Genomic DNA, 19,417 nt, shown 5'->3' on the forward strand with positions numbered 1-19,417 from the left:
TCTAGATTATTTTGGCACATTGTCAAATGGGGTCACGAAAGGTCTGAAGAAGCAAGTAATAACAATGTCCCACATGAAGAATGGGTCAAATTCTTCAGTGAACAGTACTCTATCGGGGATCAGGCTGTAAGTGGAATTTGCCCTACCTATTTGTTTGCAGAAGACAACTACTTCACTCAGAGTGAAGTACTGCATGCCCTAAAAACAGTACATAGTGGCCGAGCACCTGGTATTGACGGGGTCCCAGCGGATGTCTTTTTAAACGACACCGATAGGTGGAGCAAATATATTTACTTACTAATAAATCACATTGCCAAGGGTGCAGAAATCCCGGTATCATGGCGGGGTGCTGTAATCATCCCTGTTTACAAAAAGGGAGACCGTGCCCAACCTTGTAATTATCGCCCAATCAGCTTAATTGATACTGTTCAAAAAATTGTGGGGCGAGTGGTTATTAACAATTTGCTCGACTGGGCGGAGGACCACAATATTTTATCTCCTTTTCAGGCTGGCTTCCGTAGGGCAACCAGCACTGTTGACCAGGTCTTCCGCTTTCAACTGATCCAGTGGAGGACCGTGGTGCTAGGTGGAGGCAGTCTCTATGCAGCATTTGTTGACCTACGGGCTGCATTCGACCTGGTACCACGGGCAAAATTGTGGGAAGTGCTTGCGGCTCTAGGGGTCCCAGGGACCCTGTTGACCTTGATCATGAGATTACATGAAGACACTTACGCCAAAATCCAATGGGGTACCTACGGAAACGAAACTGTCGAATTTCCTGTTGAGCGTGGGGTTCGACAAGGATGCTCAATGGCACCAACACTGTTTACCCTTTTTATTAACGGCATTGTTCCTCGCATGCAATCGCAGGTTGTGGACGCTCCCTCTCTCGCAGGTGTAAAAGTTCCTATTTTAATGTTTGCCGATGACACCTTCATTTTATCTAAATCCCCAAGTGGTCTTCAAAAAGCACTGGCAATTTTTGATAAGTTTTGTGGTGATCACGGTCTGGAGGTGAACGCTTCTAAAACAAAACTCATGGTTTTTAATCCTTATCGAAATTTTAAATCCAAAATAACCATGAGTGGACGCATCCTTGAAGTTGTAAAATCCTTTACATATTTGGGGATTCATATCTCCAATGACAACAGATGGAACCAACACCTTAATATCGCAGTATTAAGACATAAGCAATTCGCTGGTACCATCATCAAGGAGCATAGGAAATCGCTGACCAAACCGATTAAACCACCCTTGATCATATATGAGGCAAAAGCAATTGGGTCAGCATTGTATGGGGCTGAGTTGTGGGGGCAAGAAAACCTGAAGGAGCTTCAAACATCTGAGAACAATTTCCTAAGGAAACTTACAGGCACCCCACAGAGCAGCCCGCTTTTGCCTCTGAGATATAACCTTGGCAGGAGAGAAATCTCGGAAATGGGCAAACTACGACCGATCTTATATTGGCGTAGGCTTTGGACTACACCTGAGCTCTCCCACTACGCAGAAGGGTTTGCAGACGTTATCAAAGCGGATAGATTTAACAAAATTAGATGGTTCAAATCATTAAAATTAGCATTATGTGAACTAGGATTAAATGCATTATGGTCTGATCCTGCTGGGTCATCATTTCCCTCTAAGTCAATCCTAAAAAATATATTCTGGGAACGGGTTGCAGGAACTTGGGCACCAAAAGTAGTATGGTAGCTTTGCGTATTGTTAAATCCACCTCCTTGACCTGGATTATAATTGCTACTGCTAAGTACCTGGGGTGGGGGTGGGTAATTAGGCAGAGATTGCTAGTAGGGTAACTACTCTCTGCCTAGTTGATCAGAGACTGCTAGATTATCTATTCTCTGTACTTGCCCACGTTATGTGTTTCTTCGGATTGAAATTTTATTGATTTTTAGCACTGATATTGAATCTGTTTTTAACATGATTATTAACAATACGAACTTTACACCTGTGATTATCTAAATCTTGCTGATATATAATTGTTTTTATTGTGATATGTGCTTATGTCAATTATGACCCTTGTTATTTAATCCTTTTTATTACATGTTTGTATGTCTGCTTTTATGAGTAATACTCGAATAAAGCACTTTTGAATTGAATTGGTAGTGTGTGTGTGTGTGTGTGTGGTGTATGGGTGGTGTGTAGGTGTGTAGGTGTGGGGATATGTGTGTGTCTGGGTGGGTGGTTTGTGTGTGAGAGAGAGAATACAAGAGAGAGCACCACCAGTTTTCTCATTGGCTGTTTGATTGATCGCTTTTGAGGCTACCTAGCAGGGGTCAGCACGTGATTGGATCGAGTCCCTGTCACTCACTGGTGTGACTGCCTTTAGTGTATGCGCGGGTGGTGGGTGGAGGGTTGGTGCTTGTAATTTTGTTTTCTGCTGCCCCACCCATATGGCCCCTGAGTAAGGGGTTCTAGTAGAAATGCAAACAGTAACCTGCCCCCCTCACCGTCATTTAGGAAACATTGGGGCCCCTGAATAACCCATCCAGGGCCCCTTTCTTTTCACTATATTGCATAAGATTATCACTTGAGCACTGCGCCGTCATGACACACCTTTGAGGCAGCCATGTTTGTTTATTCACTGATCAAACATGCATTGGAGTTTCAATTACAAGGTGTGACGTACTGACGGTGTTGTGGGGTTTTTACCAAAATAGCGAAATAATATTGGGTTTATTAATGTGGTGGCATTAACATGGTGTTGACAAAAATCGCGTCCTTCTAAATAGCTCAGGTAGGAATGTCATTTTTTATATCATAGTTAAAAATATCATTGTGCGCAATATCGCTGTATGTAATTTTATTTTCTATACTTAGCGTATTTTCTAGATATGCTTATTTTAGGTGTCATGTTATTTATATCAATAAAATGTTTTGAGAGGGGGAGATGTGTGATTTCTAGAAGAATAGGTGAAGGCCCAAGTGAAGGAAAATGGGTTGGGGGGTGGAAACCCTACCCAAACAGCACCCACAATTCCTGTCAGTGTGAAATCACAAGCAAACGGAATCATCTGTGCTCCACCCTCTGGTAGCTTGGCGCAAAGCAGCCAGACATAACTTATAGGTAATGTGTGAAGTATTTCTGCAGCATTTCAAACAGTAATAAAGTGAAAACACAACACAACAAAAAACCCATATCAATTTCGAAAAATAAAGAATAACTTTAGAAATTATTGGACACAAAAACAACAAAAATCTAATTACTAGAACCGGAGAGTTGCAATTTTAAAGATGTAGCTAAAAATAGTGCTTAAAAGCACAAAGCACCGACCGTGGTTATCTGGTTGGAGCCAGACGGAGACAAAGTCACGAGTTCAGTCCGACTGCGATGGAGCACGGCCAGATACGGGGACTAAGGAAGGCTGCTAAACAAAGAATCTATAATCCTGGTTGCGGAGCGTTGTGAGATATGTTTTCACACGAAGAGCTTCATACCAGCCTTTTGTGCCTGCAGAAATACTGGGACGAGGCCTGGAAGGCAGGAAACTCCAAGCACTTTTTAAAGAGGAACCTCTAGAAACTTCTACTTCAAAGGAGGCCCCAGGTATGAAAACAAAGACCCTCAGACCCAATCTTTGGTGCACTTTCTGGACTCGAAGGAGGACTCTCAGAGGACTGCCTGCTGCTGTGGCCTGCTGTGTACTGCAGAAGACTACTTTGCTGTGCCAAGAAGGACTGCTCTGCTAGCTGAAGCCTAGCTGACACCCCTGCCTACCTTTCCGCTCATGCCCCGTGCTTCTCCTTGAATCCAGGAGTACCAGAGTGACTCCAAGGGCTAGTTAGCTAGCCTCCTGATCAGAGCTTCAGGCACACACGAGGCTTCAACCACCTTGAACGTGCCTCTGGACCCAGCCTGATTGAGTCCTGACCCTCCCATCCAGTCCTAGACCCTTGGAAGGGGTGCTAAGGGTGACCATATCGCTTAAATTCAAAACAGGAGACTTAGAACATTTTCAACAAAAAAGTGATCTGAGAACGGAGAGGAGCTCCGGGTCTACCTGCTCGTCGGTCCACCCAAGGTGCATCGCCGGTCGGCCTACTTCTGCGGCAGCTCCCGCTACGTTCTTCTCTGCAGTAGAATTTTTTTTTCAATTGCTCCTCACAGAAAGGTTTTCCAGTTTCGTCCTGCTAGAGATCTTAAAACGTCCAAAAAAGAGACAAAGGGGACTATTTATATGTTGGTGGTGTGTAGACTCCGCCACAACTTAGATGTGGGCGGACTTTAGGTTTGGCAGAACGCATCAACAGATTCCTACCCTTCCTTTCAAATGTCTTTGTCTTGATAACCACCAGCTTTTCTTTAATCCTTTTCGGCTTCCAAATCAAACCAATCCCTGATGTATTTTGCAAATTGCAAGATTTCTTCTATACTCTTCGTCTGCCGGCACATCACACTTTACTGTAAATGAGAACTGAGCTCATGAGGCAAATCCAGGAAAAAAGCACAAACAAAACCACTAACGTCATCTTTCTCGGGATCCTGAACTCCACTGTGCTTCCTGAAAACCTGCATATGTCTCTCATAGTAGGCATGCACTGACTCTTTCGACTCTCGTGAAGATCTCAAAATCTTTGCCCAATGAATGTCTTCTCTGGCACATTTCTTTTCAAATCTCCATTAGCTCTTTGCATTCGACAGCAGCCGCAGTACAAGGAACATTATTAGGTTAACCAGCTGGTTCCTTAGTCAGCCAATCCATAGCATCCTTACACTCAGAACACAAGTCACTCTGGACTGCAATCTAAACAACAAATTCAAATCTGGCCAAAGCCTTTGTGAAATAGTAGTCAACTATGAACCTCCTTGTACCACTTTTCATGTTCCTCTTGTAATTTTGGAAAATGTGTTGTAAAAGCTCAAGGACCCGAGGCACATGCTGATACTTCCCTCCATCGACTTCTCACGATGGGAATTCTGCAACTGTCCCCTGTTCTGAATCACTAGTCGAGACCCCTATCATTCCTTCTCTCCGGCATCTTTCCTGACGGTCCCTCTGGCTTCCAAGCCATTGTCTGAATGAGTCTCTTGTCGGCTTTGACATATTCCTTCTCTCCTTCTCTTAAGCCATCCAATCCCTGTGTGGGTCTGAGTGATGGCTTTCTATTGTTCATAGTTTGTCTCAAGAAATCTAGCTTTCTACTATGCAATGTATCCCCTAATGGGATCTACAAGTTTTTGTCTTTAACGGTATGTTCATAGCATTGAGAATTATAAATATCACTATTATATCTTGAGTGCCTTTATGCTCTTACCTTAGTGTGGCACTCATATGCCGTTTCACGTAGGTTCCATTTCCAAATTGTTCTATCTGGACAGAGCCGCTTTCAGTGATGCTAAATCCCAAGGCATTGTGGGAACGCAGTCACCTTAGAGACAATATACTAATAAGTGTATATCTACTTTATAATACAGTGATTCCTCTGCCAAAAACCCTTCGGAGAAGGTTAACACTTGCTAATAAGCGGAAGTGCAAATCTAATTTCAATTTAGTGGATGAATAAGGATCCTGGATGATGTAAGTCAAGACACTATGCAGTTGGGCACACTTGCAATGTGATATTCATAATACATTTAATTAGGGTTCTGATTAGGGTATGTTTTTGTTTTTAGAGAATAATACACCTACAGACCATCCTAAACAATTGATAGAAGGCTCTGGATCTAAACAAAAGGCTGAAGGTAATAGCAGTTAATACACACAAGAAAGGTGTGTTGTGAACACAGAGTAAAGAATGGAGGACACAGCTAAAGAGACTTATGAAAGCTGAATAAGAAAAATATATGTCAGTGCTCTCATGAAGACTAGCATATATAGTCCCATTCTGATAATTAATCTCGCGTCGCCGGATATGAATAGTCATGGTGTGTAAGGTAAGTGGATGATTGAAGATGAGTGAGGGGGCGTAAAGCATTAGTGACCTTTATAACACTGAACTTGTGTATGTAAATATACCCATTTGAAATGTAATTGTGCATTTTGATATTTTTTATATAAATCTCTGTTGTCAAAATGTTGTCCTGAAGAAGGTGGTGTTTATCAAGTCTTATCCACTGAAACGATATGTAGACAAGCTGTGTTTTTATTGTGTAATAGACTAGGGCATTATATGATATTTGTTTTTAACTTTGATGATGTATATATCTAATTTTATAGTTGAATAAAATCTATCTGGTATACACATGGAATAATGTATTTGTCGCATTACAAGAATCACAGTGAAAATATTTTGCACAGGAAAATAATTTTAATAAATTAGACATTTTTGCATATAGCTATGTTCAGTGTTTAGCAATGGAGTGCTTGGGAATAAGGACATAGGGCCCGATTCACAGAATGAACTTAAGACTCAATCCTAAACTTACTACTATTTTGGTATTCACAGAATGCACTTGCTACTTTTGGCATTCACAGAATGAACTTACTACTTTTGGTATTCACAGAAGTTAGGATTTTGTCTTAAGTTTGTCTTAAGACAAACTTCAGACAGACTTAAGACAGACGTAAGACAGACTTAAGACAAACTTAAGACAGACTTAAGACAAAATCCTAACTTAAGTCTGTCTTAAGTCTGTCTTAAGACAAACTTAAGACAAAATCCTAACTTCTGTGAATACCAAAAGTAGTAAGTTCATTCTGTGAATGCCAAAAGTAGTAAGTGCATTCTGTGAATACCAAAATAGTAGTACGTTTAGGATTGAGTCTTAAGTTAATTCTGTGAATCGGGCCCACTACCTTTTACAGACAAGTAAAACTACAATATCTTGAGATCTTGAATTTTGACTAATCCAATAATGAAACCCACCATCATAGAAAAAACTTTTATCAACACAAATCCCAAATAACATCAGTACATCCAAACAACAATGATCAAACTACCAATTGAACCCAGAATCAACATTGCATATTTGCAATTCTCCACACAGCATAATAATTCATTTTTCAGCACATGACTCAACACTTCACCAGCACACCCAAACACTCACATATTCCAGAATCATTCAGCCTTCTTCATACTTACAATCCACATCGTTCAGGAACAGCACTGCAATTCAGGTTCTTGGCAAAAGCCTCAAGCAAAATCCACACTGGAAAATCCACCATCACTAAGGACTTGGCAAAAAGGGTTTTTTATAAAGAAAAAAAAAAAGGAGGTGCTCTTTGACAGCCATAAGACAAATGTAACTGTCTCATTGCATTCCTTTCCGGGTAGTTGGAAATATAATGAACTTGTATAATTGTGACCCATATTGGTTTTAAGATATTTTGTATGTGTTTTTTTAAATTGTGTGGTTTGTATATTTTTATCGAACTATTATGGAATCGTCAATTAAATATTTTTATAGGTGCCCTAACATCCTGAGTGGAGTATTAACTCGACAAAGTATGGTAGATGGTGAATGTTTGCAGTAAATAAGCGTGGGTGCATTGCGTGCAGTATCTCCAAAGGGAACATTAATTTTTTACTTCTCAGTTAAACATGTTATGAAAGCAGACTTCCACGCATCCTAAAGAATTAGTTTCAAAGGTAACAGTACTATTTCCATATAAAAATGAATAATGAAGTGTGAAAATACAGTCCGCATATTGTTAACAATGCACAAAAATATAAACTCATAAAAATCTTCCACAGAGCATCAATAATAATTTTAAATGCGGAGTTTTTTCATTTAAAAGAGTATATATTATTTGTACGTTATGTGAAGTATTTAGTTTAAAAATTGCTCATATTTTAATTATGAATTCAATTCAAAATATTTGTTTTTATATATTTCTCTAATAATATTTATTTTATGTTCTTATAGTTGTTTCAAATGTGCAAAACATTTTAGGAGGAGAATGTGTGGTTTGTATGTGAATATAGTCAGGGGATTTTCAAATTTGAATAATTTTTAAAATATATTTAATAAGAAAAAATAAAGATTTTTGTAGTTATTAGAAAAAAACTAAAAATTGTTAATATACATATGTTCACAATATGGTTAACATTTATTTGAAAATATTTGTTTCTATATGTATTCATGTTTATCTGTGTATTATTATATTTTTGTAAAATGGTTAATTATTTATACTCGGGGTATTTTAAATAAATGTTTATTTAAATATTTTTATAATTTTTGTCGCATAGTGCAGATAATTACTATTTAATTTTAGAATAATATTAAAATATATTTTTTATAATATATTAACATTTTCCCTTATATTCACTTTTATAAATGACATTATTATTTTTAGAATGTATTTTTGCTATCAATAACTTAAATTATAGTTTATGATTTAAATGTTTATTATTTGTTGATTTTTTTTTAAAATTACGAATTATTTCTATAAATGCTCATTTTTTGTTTCAAAAAAGATATTTTCTAATTGTATATTTTAAACTATGTTTAAATATTTGATTCAATGATTGTATTTGTTTACTATTGCAAAGTGTTATTTTAAAATCTGATATTGCTTTTAGAGTTATAGTATTAGTTATATTTATTTTTTAATACTATTACACTAGTATGGCATTAATAAGTAGACTTTCCCCAATGTGCCTTATCTTGGAGTAGATCCCCCCATTGTTTCAGGAATAAGCTCCATATTGGAACTTCTATCAACTTTTGTTGATTTGTTTCTCCAATCTTTGGCTATTAAAATGTCATCCGATGTTAAAGACACAAAAGACATGGGGGCGCTAGAGGGCGCACTGGCAATATGGCCGCACAAATGTGAGGCTCTTGCTGCCTGGACATATTATCCTTCCTTTATCCTACCTTAATCACCGTCTGTGATGCCAGCGTCCATATGAACCGAAGCGGGATGATTTACTGCGTGATAGGCTGAAGTTTTGCTGGGAACCGCCGCTTCTGCCCGGAGATACAGGCGGCTGGAGTTCCGTCCGTGCAGTGGTCTGAAGTGCCCGGATCTGTTGGCCGGCCTGCTGTGTGACTGGGGACCGCGGCGCACCACGAGGCGACTAGGCCCTCCTGAGCGAGCTGCTGCGGTGCTGCCGGGTGAGCCCCTCTTACCTGGGGTCCCGGCTGCTGGCGGCGAGCGGCGACGGCCGCCGGACTGTGAGGTGAGCTGCTCGTGATCCTTGCTGGACGTTTGGGGATACACCGACCTGCCCGGCTGCCGCATTGCCTTGCGGCGCCCTTCTGCTGCCGGCGGACCTGACGGCAAAGGTGCTTGCGACTGCGGAGTGTCCCAGGTGAGGCGGGGCTGTTCCTCTGCCTGCTCGTGCCCCTGGTCGCCGTATTGGACCGTAGATACCCTGATCCCGCCCTGTGCCATCCTGTGGGACCGACCGATCTGGGGCCCGAGAGCGGACTCTGCCTGCTGCGCTGCGGGGCTGCTGATATCCCGTGTTGAGCTGCGGAGCCCGATGGTGAGTGGAGATCACAGTGGGTGTGGGTGCTGAGGCCTCGTGGGGATCATTCCTGGCCGTGGGCGGCCCACTGCTGACGTCTCCTACCTGGCGCTCGGCGGAGTGGCGGCTGGAGCTGTGGTGGGGCTGCGGGCTGTGCTTTTGGGAGCTGCGCCCACCATCTGCGACCTTGCTGCCTGCTGTGTTCCTCCCTTACCGCAGAGGCCTGCCTGCCGCCCCCCTGGGTGTTTGACCGATGACGGTGAGGGGCTACACTGCCTGAATTTGGCTGCACTTCGACGCTCATGGCGTTATACTATCTGGTGCTGGGGACGGGTCCCTGAACTGTGCTGCTGGCCTGCTCTCCTTCGCGCCCTTGTCTGATGCTACCTACATTGCTGATAGCGGCCTGGGTTTCATAACTCGGCTACGGGGAGACGTCTCTTCTTCTGCTGAATCCTCCGGCTGGTCATCCTGCAGGGAGTGTGTGCTACGTGGCTGCGGTGGAAATCCTTCACCTACCTGGGCTGGAGCTTGCGGGACGATTTTGAGCTGCGACACTGTGCCGGCGACTGGGCGCGACTGTTTTTTGATATTTCGACATGGGTAAGCCGGATAATAAACAGCCGAAACTATCTTTTGACTCCTCTGCAGCCAAGAGAAACTCCCGGGCTGTACAGGATGCGGGGCGTCCCGCTCTCCCTCTACGGTACCTGACTCTGCTATTCAACCTGCTGCCCCTGACTTCCAGCAAATGATGCAGGAAATGCGACAGGGATTTGCGACCATAGTAGACAAGGTTGATAAGCTATCATCACGAATGGATGCAGTGGTACAAAAACTGGACGTTCATGAGGAACGACTCACAGCAGTGGAACAGCGCGTTTCTGATCATGACGATACGGCTGCTACCCATACTACTCAATTGGCGCGGATGGATAATGTCCTCCGGATAATCGCAGGAAAGAATGAGGAGTTGGAGGCCAGAAGTAGGCGCAATAACATACGCGTGATTGGCGTACCGGAGACGACCAACGTGGGTAGGATGGAAACCTATGTGGAGAAGATACTCATCGGTGCGATCGGGGAGGAAGCCTTCTCTAAGCAGTTCATCGTGGAGAGGGCGCACCGCTCTCTTGGACCGCGGCCGGCCACTGGGACACCGCCGCGACCGATAATCGCTCGTCTCCTCAACTATCGGGACCGGGACACAGCCTTGCGTGCGGCTCGCACGGCTCGCACACTCTCTTATGACTGAGTCAACTTCACCATTTTTCCGGATTTCACGCCTGTGGTACAGGAGCAGAGGCGTAAATTTCTGGATGTGAAGAAAAAGCTTAGGGATCTCCAGGTGGATTACGCCCTACTGTACCCTGCCAATTGCGAGTGACACATCAGGCGAAACAACTTTTCTTTACTAACCCACAGCAGGCAGAGGACTTTGTGAAACGGCTTAGGAGAGAGCGGGCTGCTGACCGACGCGGTGGAGATGACGGACAGGAGGGTATCCAGTCCGCCGACGAAGATGAGTGATATTGCATGTTATTTGGTTGTGATGTCTGATGGGTGCGCATGGGGGCTGCCGCGCACTGGTGTCATATCCTACAAACTTTTGCTTAGCTGCCCCCCCCCCAGCGGAGAATTGCGAGTTGGGATTTTCTCCTATCTACTTGTCACATAAAACATGTGGACGCTGGACATGCTCCAGACTATGGTGGTTAATTAATCCAGGCGGCACCCTCCCCCCGCTGCCTGGGCCGCACCTCCTTGATCTATGCGGGCCAATGGTGAGGCATGGGGGGTGGTTTTGTGCGCCCCTAGACTGCACCCTGAAGGGTATTCCCCGTGCACTTTGCTCTTATTGGTGCTACTATTTTGGTTGGGAATGTTCGTTGTGGGAGGGGGGTGGGTGAGGGGTCCTGGCAGGTTGGGGTTGTTCAGGTGGGTGGTGGGAGGGGGTTCAATTGCTTGTGAGCGGCCGGCTCATTTGCTTGTTATCTTGTCATTAACTATTGATGTTGCTGCTGTGCTTTTGATTGGGTTCCTGCTTCACAGGCTTATACTCTACAACACGCTAACGGGCCTCTACTGCTGCAGATTCTTGTTGCATGGTTTTGGGTTTCTGGTGCGACTCCGGCTATTTTACCGAGGATGTTGTTGGATGACTGCTGTGAGTGGGGGTACAGGTTCCTGCAAGGGGAAATGTGCGACATTTGCACGAATGCTTAGCGGCTGCTACGCGCGTAGTTACTGCGGTTATGGGGCATGTCGCCATCCCTGTTTGCTGAAGGGATTGGGGTGGGATAAGGGGGACGGAGACACTGGCAAGTTGGGGAGGCCTATGTGGGGAGTTGGGGGGGCTGGGGGAATGTTTGGGGGATGCGTGTGTTAGTTGAGTGTGATATACAAGAGCGGAAAGACGTGAAGATATGTTGGAATGCCGGCAGCGGAAGGAATGATTATGCTTCATTGATGATGTTGGTGGCGCACTTTTGCGTTATGCAGCTTGTTCGACTGGGCTTATATAGGCGCAGGGGACGTTAATAAGTGTCATTTCATATCGTGGAATGTACGAGGGCTTAAGGATGCGCGTAATGTAGGCAGCTCGTGGCCTACTGGGACAGACATGACGTTCAGGTGGTCATGCTGCAGGAGACTCACAACCCGCCGTCGACTGCCCCTATGTTTGGTGGAAGGTGGGCGGGACTGAGGGTCTTTTCAAATTATTCCTCTTATGCTAGGGGACGGCCATCCTTGTACATCGTGCTCTCCCGTTTACACTACAGGGTCAACGCATAGATAGAGAGGGGAGGTATGTGATTCTATGGGGGAGGATGGGTGGGGTGACAGTTACCATGGCCAATTGTTATGCACCTAATGTTGATGACCCTCATTTCTTCACTGGACTGTGGGGAGCTGTGATGGATGTGGGCTCTAGTTATCTTGTCTGGGGTGGAGATTTTAATGTGGCTTTGAACCCGAGGTTGGATAGGGCTGATGGATGTTCGTCATATCATCCCAGGGCAAGAGATACCCTTCACGGGATAGTGGAGGAGGCAGGATTAGTCGACGGCTGGAGACACCTGCACCCTGAACAACGTGACGGCACACATTTCACATCTTATACGGGTACTTGGGCAAGAATTGATTACATATTTGTGTCTAGGAACTTAGCACCATCTGTCCTGCATGCCCATCACCTGCCCAGAACACACTCTGACCACTGCTCGGTTTTGTTAACCTTAGATATGCCCGGATTTGCTAAACCACGGCCACCTTGGCGACTACACCCTAACATTCTGGTGGACACGGTCTTCCGCGAGGAACTCAGGGGCGATATTGAGGAGTTCTTTCCCCGTAACAAGAATACCGTGGATAGTGTGGAAACAGTATGGGAGGCCTTTAAAGTCACGGTGAGGGGTTGGTGCATCGCTAAAAGTTTCGGGGTGCTCAGAGATATACAATGTACACTTCATAGGTTAGAGGGAGACCTGAGGGCCCTCGAGGGGAGCATGGTGCAGGGAGCTGGGGGGGGGGGTACAGCAGGAATTCAGGGCTAAACTATCAGAGTACGAGGCTGAGGCGCAGAGGGAGGTGCACTTCAAGGGAAAGCATTGGAAGGCCCGCTTCTACAATGAAGGGGGGAGGCCTGGAAGAGCGCTATCCACGGTAATCCGGGAGGCGCGTGGCTCGAACATTATCCTAGAACTCACAACACCTGATGGGGAGGTACGGAGAGACTCGGCTGGCGTACTTAACACTCTCCGAACACACTATGAACAATTATACACTTCTCGGGCGAGCGGTGACGTGGATTTGGATGGCTTCCTGGGGGATATTGCGCTCTCTGGATAAGCGATGCCCATAGACAGTTTCTAGGAGCGCCACTTGAGCTGGACGAGGTGCGAGATGCCATCATGTCCTTGAGCAACGGGAAGGCACCAGGCCAAGATGGGCTTCCCGCTGAATTTTACAAATGCTATGTGGATATCATGGCTCCGGTTTTGCGGGAGGTATTTGAGGATGCCTTGGAGGTGGGAGTGCTGCCGCGCTCTATGAGAGAGGTGGTAATCACATCTTTACTTAAGCCTGGTAAACCCGCAATGCACTGTGATTCTTATCGCCCGCTGTCGCTCCTGAATTGCGATGCCAAGATCCTAGCCAAGGTGCTCGCCACGAGACTCTCCTTGCTCATGACCACGCTGATTCTGCCCGATCAGTCGGGATTCGTCCCTACGCGATCTACCTCTCACAACCTCCGTACGGTTTTCTCCCTGATACAGACAGTAAGCCCCGGGATACCTCTCGCTGCAATCTTTTTAGACGCATGGAAGGCCTTCGATTCCGTAGAGTGGGAGTTCTTGTTCACGGTATTGCAGAGAAGGGGTTTCCCCCGATTTTTGTGAGCTGGGTGCGGTTGTTATATACTGCTCCGACGGCGAGGGTGCTTGCGAACGGCTGTCTGTCTGATACGTTTACTATCACGAGGGGCACCCGCCAGGGATGCCCCCTCTCCCCATTGCTCTTCGCCATCGCGATAGAGCCGCTGGCTTGCCGCATCCGCCAGCTACACAAAGACAGCGCCTTTAATTGCTTTCGGCGACAACTTTCTATTTCCCTCTACGCTGACGATGTCACGCTGTTCGTCAAAGACCCCCAGACCACCTTGAATGCCTTACTGAGGGAGTTTGTCGCCTTTGGGGGCCTGTCTGGCGTCACTATCAACTGGGGAAAGTCCCAGCTCTTCCCCCTAACACCAGCTGTGTCGGAATTCCCGCTTGACTATCCTCTGGAGTGGTGCACCTCGGAAGTGCGCTACTTGGGGATACAGATATCGAGAGATCGGGGAGATACGCTGCGAATGAACTATGGTGTGGCTGTGTCGAAACTATCTGACTCGGTGACACGATGGATCACACTGCCCCTCTCCATGGCGGCTAGAGTCTCCCTCATAAAGATGGTGGTTTTGCCGCGCTTCCTGTATCTCTTCCTCAATATTCCCTATTACCCGGGTGCCTTCTTTTTTAAAACTTTACGCTCTGAACTTATCCGACTGGTGTGGGGGGGCAAGCAGGCGCGACTTCGCTGGGCTGTTCTGACGCAACCTTACAATGTGGGGGGTTTCGATGTCCCCGATTTCGAGGTGTACTATTTGAGTGCCCAGGCACATTACTTGTGCTATTGGATAAGGCCTGCTCCTTTCATGCCACAGGTTGCAGCAGAGGACTGGATAGCACATCCACTGCCATTGACTGGGGTGATTCATGCCCCCGTATCGGAATTGGAAATGCACATTAATACAGTGACGTGTACAATGGATGCATGGCATAGAATTGGGAAGCGGTTGCACGCCTCATTATTATACACAGCCAGATTGCCACTGTCGTATCATCCACGGATGGCGCTTCTTCAGGAAGCGGGATTCCGCCGACTGTGTCTTCGGCTGAAGATACTAACTTGGGGCGACCTATTCCAAAATGGCGTGTTTCGGTCTCGTGATAGTTTCTTTGGGGAATTTACGCCCAACCCCCTAGAATTGTTCTATTACATACGGCTACGAGAGGGCTTGAAAGCCTTGCTACCTGAATACCCTCAGGAACCACCCAATATTGCCCCGCTTGCGGTTTTGTTGAATAGCGCGGATGGTGCACATCTAGTGTCCAATATCTATAAATGTCTCCGTAGGGAGCTGCCTGTCGTGGAGAGTGCGGCTAGAGCGCACTGGTCCTTGGATCTTGGCAGTGAGATCACGGAGGAGCAATGGGAGTATTGTTGTGACCTATCCGGAACTGTGATGTCTAGCTGTCGCTTCAAAATGATACATTACAAATTCCTCCATAGGCTTTATTACACGCCGGTCAAGAAGGTCAGATTTGGCCTGGCGGACTCGGATAGATGCGACAGGTGTGGACAGGAGGGGGCGGATTTCTTCCACTTGGCGTGGAGCTGTCCACAAGTCCAAGAATATTGGTTACAGGTCTGCAAGGGTCTCTCCCTCATGATAGGGGTTACTATGGACTTGGATCCACTGCTGTTCCTACTGGGTTATACCGCACAGTTAGCGCGGACGATACGGAAATTCACGAACGTTGCGCTTTTATTAGCGAGGAGACATCTGGCTTGTAGGTGGGGTCGGGGCCGGGCCCCGAAATTCAAAGATTGGGTGCAAGACATGTTGTATTGTCAGGAGCAGTATGGCGTATTCATAGAACTGCTGCCTCCCAGCTCCAGGCCTGCTGATATCTGGGGCCCTCTGCAGACATACCTTCTTACACCTACATCACAGGGGGGGAGGATGCCGACGCTACTGGCCTATCCGTGGCTTCGGACTCGGAATAGATACAGATGCACTGGGTGGGGCAATGGCGGAGGGAGAGCAGTGTAGGGGGATCACGCTGGCACTGCCATATTGGTTGTTGGGACTCCCCTCTCCTAGCCGGCGTCTCTGCGTACCGGTGTGAGCAAGCAGGTGGGATCGACTTTCAGGGTTCTGCTTGTTAGTTGTTGTGCACTGTATTGCTGCTCCGTTTGGGGGTCTGACTGACAGCTATGCGTCGACCCTGCGCCGCCGTTCCTCCTAGGGGAACCTATGGTATATTGAGCCTGATGATTGCGGTGATGACTCTCCTCAATGTTGTATTGACCCTGATGATGTTTGTGCTGTCCCACATGCTGTGCCCCCGCTGCCCATTACTCAGTTGCAGGTAGGCTTGCTGTAAGGACTGTCGTATCTTTGCCTAGTACAGTATTATTATGCTAATGGATGCTCCCGTTGATTGCCCCTATACTAATCTTTGAAGACTTTCCTATTGCATTACTGAATGTGTATCGCTGCCGGCCTAAATATGGTTGTAGGCACACTGCTGTGTATATTCGCACGAATGACAATAAATAACTTTTAAAAAAAAGACACAAAAGACATGCTTAAAACAATAAAAGACATGACTGTTCACCTCACCATTCAAATAATGATACACTTACACGTGGAAGTTCTGAATACAAACACACTACAGGAAGAAAGTTTAAAAACTATATTAGAGTTATTGAAAGAGGGAGAATGGAATATTCACACATCTATCAAATCAGTTATGAAATTAGCTAGTACATCACTGAGAATGTGGGGCGTGGTATCACCCCACTGCAGACACACAGCTTTCCTTTGCGCATAACAGATATGCTTGAAATTATTCCAATTAAACCAACATTGTTTACTTGTATTTCATCAACGCTTTATTCCATGTTTTCCATAATCGTCCTGTCACATGCAAGACTCTCTATGTTTCCCTTCATTCCTTAATGCTGTAGATATGCCTGCTGGCCTTGTTCTAGAGCATGGTGTGGTACATAGGTATTTCTCGAACGACAATTTTCATCACCCAATGCATTTCGGGCCCATTGTTGGCCCTTCGTCAGGGGTACTCTGCAATTTTAAAACATTACTATTAGACTGCGCCATAAACACTCTCGTTAAGTACACAAACATATAATGATAACTTCAGTTAAACACGTTGGTAACGTTTTGCCCTCTGAATTCAAACATGGATATTGAAATTAGCTAGACCAGAATGCACCAGGAACTATTATGAATTAAATGGCATATGTACAAGCTCCTATAGCCACAGGAATGTCACTTTTTTCTTCTAGTGATAGGGGCTTTGCTTTATTTACAAGGCAGCGTTAAGCCACTTAAAGTGGCTTAACGCTGCCTTGTAAATAAGGCCCCCTTTCATGCAATACTTAGCATGAAAGGGGTGGGCAGTGGGTGTTGCTGTGGGCGTTCCACTGCAACACACATTATTTTTGACACTGCCTCCTATTTACAAGGGCTGCGAAATAGGAGGCAGCGCCAACATTAAGACCAGGGAAAACCTGGTCTTAACTTGGTGGAACGAGGAGAAATGCATTATTTCTCCTCATTTTTGCTTTTTCCGTGTGTGCCGCCTTGTGCAGCACACATGGAACAATCAAAACGCCTTGGATTGTGTATGTTCAGGAAGGTGACCCTTCCTGCACATAAACAATCTTAAAAAAAAGACATTTGTAACTTCCATGTGTGCTGCATTAAGCTGCACACATAGAAGTGACAAAATGGCACTTAAAGATCGTTTATGTGCAGGAAGGGGGACATTACTGCACACAAACAATCTTCCCCTGCACGCAGACACCCTTGCACTATGGTGCAAGGGTGCCTGAGTTGGCGCTACACTGCTAAGTGAAGCACTAGCACGGGGGAAACGCAAGGCTGCACCATATCATTGTAAATATGGTGCAGCCCTGCGTTTATGAAGTGGCGGAGAGAGGCGTTAAGCCATGAGGGCTGACGCCTCACCCCGCCACTTCTTTGTAAATATCCCCCATTGTCTCTGCAACAACATGGCACCTCAATGGGCAGTACATTCACTACAGTCCATTTACTTAACCAAAGGAATCTGTACTTGCATTCACAAGGTCTACAAACAATGGGCCTGATTTCGAGTTTGGTGGTGAGGGAGCGGGCCGCCACGCCACCGACCCACTCCCACACAGCCAAACTCACCCACACATGACCCACTAGATTACGAGTTAATTTGCGGTCTGGCGGGTGGAGCTTTGGCCGTCCCACAGCAGTGCCTATTAGAAAGGGAACGCAACGGGAGCGCCAAAGCACGTTCCTGCATGCATGGACTGTGAAGTCCATGTCGTGCAGGAACTTGGGGTTAATGCAGACAGCGGGGCCCGCCATGTGCCCCCTGCATGCATCCCCTGGCTCATAGACAACGGGGGGTACTTGGGCACCGCCAGCATATTGCTGGGCCAGACAGCTGCGGGATCACGGTTCCCCGGCAGTTGGAGCTCTCCTGTGGCACTGGGACCGCCACACTCGTAATGCGGCAGTCGGACAGCCAATGCCTCGGTTCCCACCACGCCAGCGCAGGGTTGGCGGTCCGATGGACCACCAAGCTCGTAATCAGGTCCACAAGGTCTAATTTTTTGACTGATCCATAATGGCTCTAAGTGGTACACTACATACTAAAGCATGTAACAAACCTATAGACATGTGGCTCAATGGTTAGAGCGGCAGACCCTGATGCAGAGGTCTAGCCCGGGACCAGGGTTCAATTCCCGCCTCGGCGGGTCTCGGGCTCAAATTCCTCGGACCTGATAATTCTCGCCTCGGTGCCGATTCTAATCATGGGTCCCACTCTGCGACTCTGGGCAATAGCTTGCTTAATCTCCACAACGGCCCCCACAACGCTAAGGATGCCTGGCCTCCACCTTGGGGGTGCCCAGGAGTGGACACTTCACAGGGAAAGGCCAGGAAGGGTTCTTCAGCGGTATTCGTACAAGCGCCGAGATGCCTCATGGGTGATTCGTGCGCTATACAAATACCACTACATTTACTACATTTACATAGACAAGAACAGCTTGCTGCGTCCCACGGCGAAGCTGTCATTCTGACAGTTCTTAAGAAAAAGACACAAATGCTCAAACAATAAGGATTATAAATCTGAGACTAAGACACTCTGCAACAAACAAAGTGAAAGACACTCCCCCAACACATAGCACAAACAGCAAAAAACAAGCAAAATACAACCACAGTGATTTCATTAGAAGACTGGAGGCTACTATTATCCATACACCTTTTAATTGCCCCTGCTGCAGCACCTTAAAAGAGCTTCCACTACAATAAAAACAATCCCGAACTGGGACTTTAGCAATCCACGAATAACCCTACATAGAATGCTCTTCCTCTTTTGAATGCTGCTCCTGGTCAGATAAGTACCTTTTCATTGATGATCTTTTTTGAATGAATTTGTAGTGGATTATGTGGGAGGATGAGAAGTGAAGACATTTTACAAGCTTCTCATTTTTAAAAGCGGTATGTGTGAGTGTGGTATGATTATAGGGCTTCAGTGTGAGCTTGATTCATGTATTTAAAGGAGTTTGCGATTAGGTATTAGATCAGATAGGTGGTTGTTATCTAAAATAGTTTTATAAATTTTTTGTGTCATATTTATTTATTTGAGAAAAAGAAATTCACAATACATAGAAACAAATAAATGTATAC

General features: G+C 45.7%; 1 long non-coding RNA gene across 1 annotated transcript in view; it reads left to right on the top strand.

The window, feature by feature from the left end:
• Positions 1-5,757, top strand: part of LOC144780827 (uncharacterized) — a 195,818-nt gene extending 190,061 nt beyond the window's left edge. Inside the window, exon 3 of the long non-coding RNA XR_013600779.1 lies at positions 5,630-5,757. This is a non-coding gene — a long non-coding RNA (uncharacterized LOC144780827). The remainder of the gene's footprint in view (positions 1-5,629) is intronic.
• The last annotated feature ends 13,660 nt before the right edge of the window (positions 5,758-19,417 follow it).

This window comes from Lissotriton helveticus, chromosome 9, assembly GCF_964261635.1.
Source record: "Lissotriton helveticus chromosome 9, aLisHel1.1, whole genome shotgun sequence".
NCBI classification, from domain to species: Eukaryota; Metazoa; Chordata; class Amphibia; order Caudata; family Salamandridae; genus Lissotriton; species Lissotriton helveticus.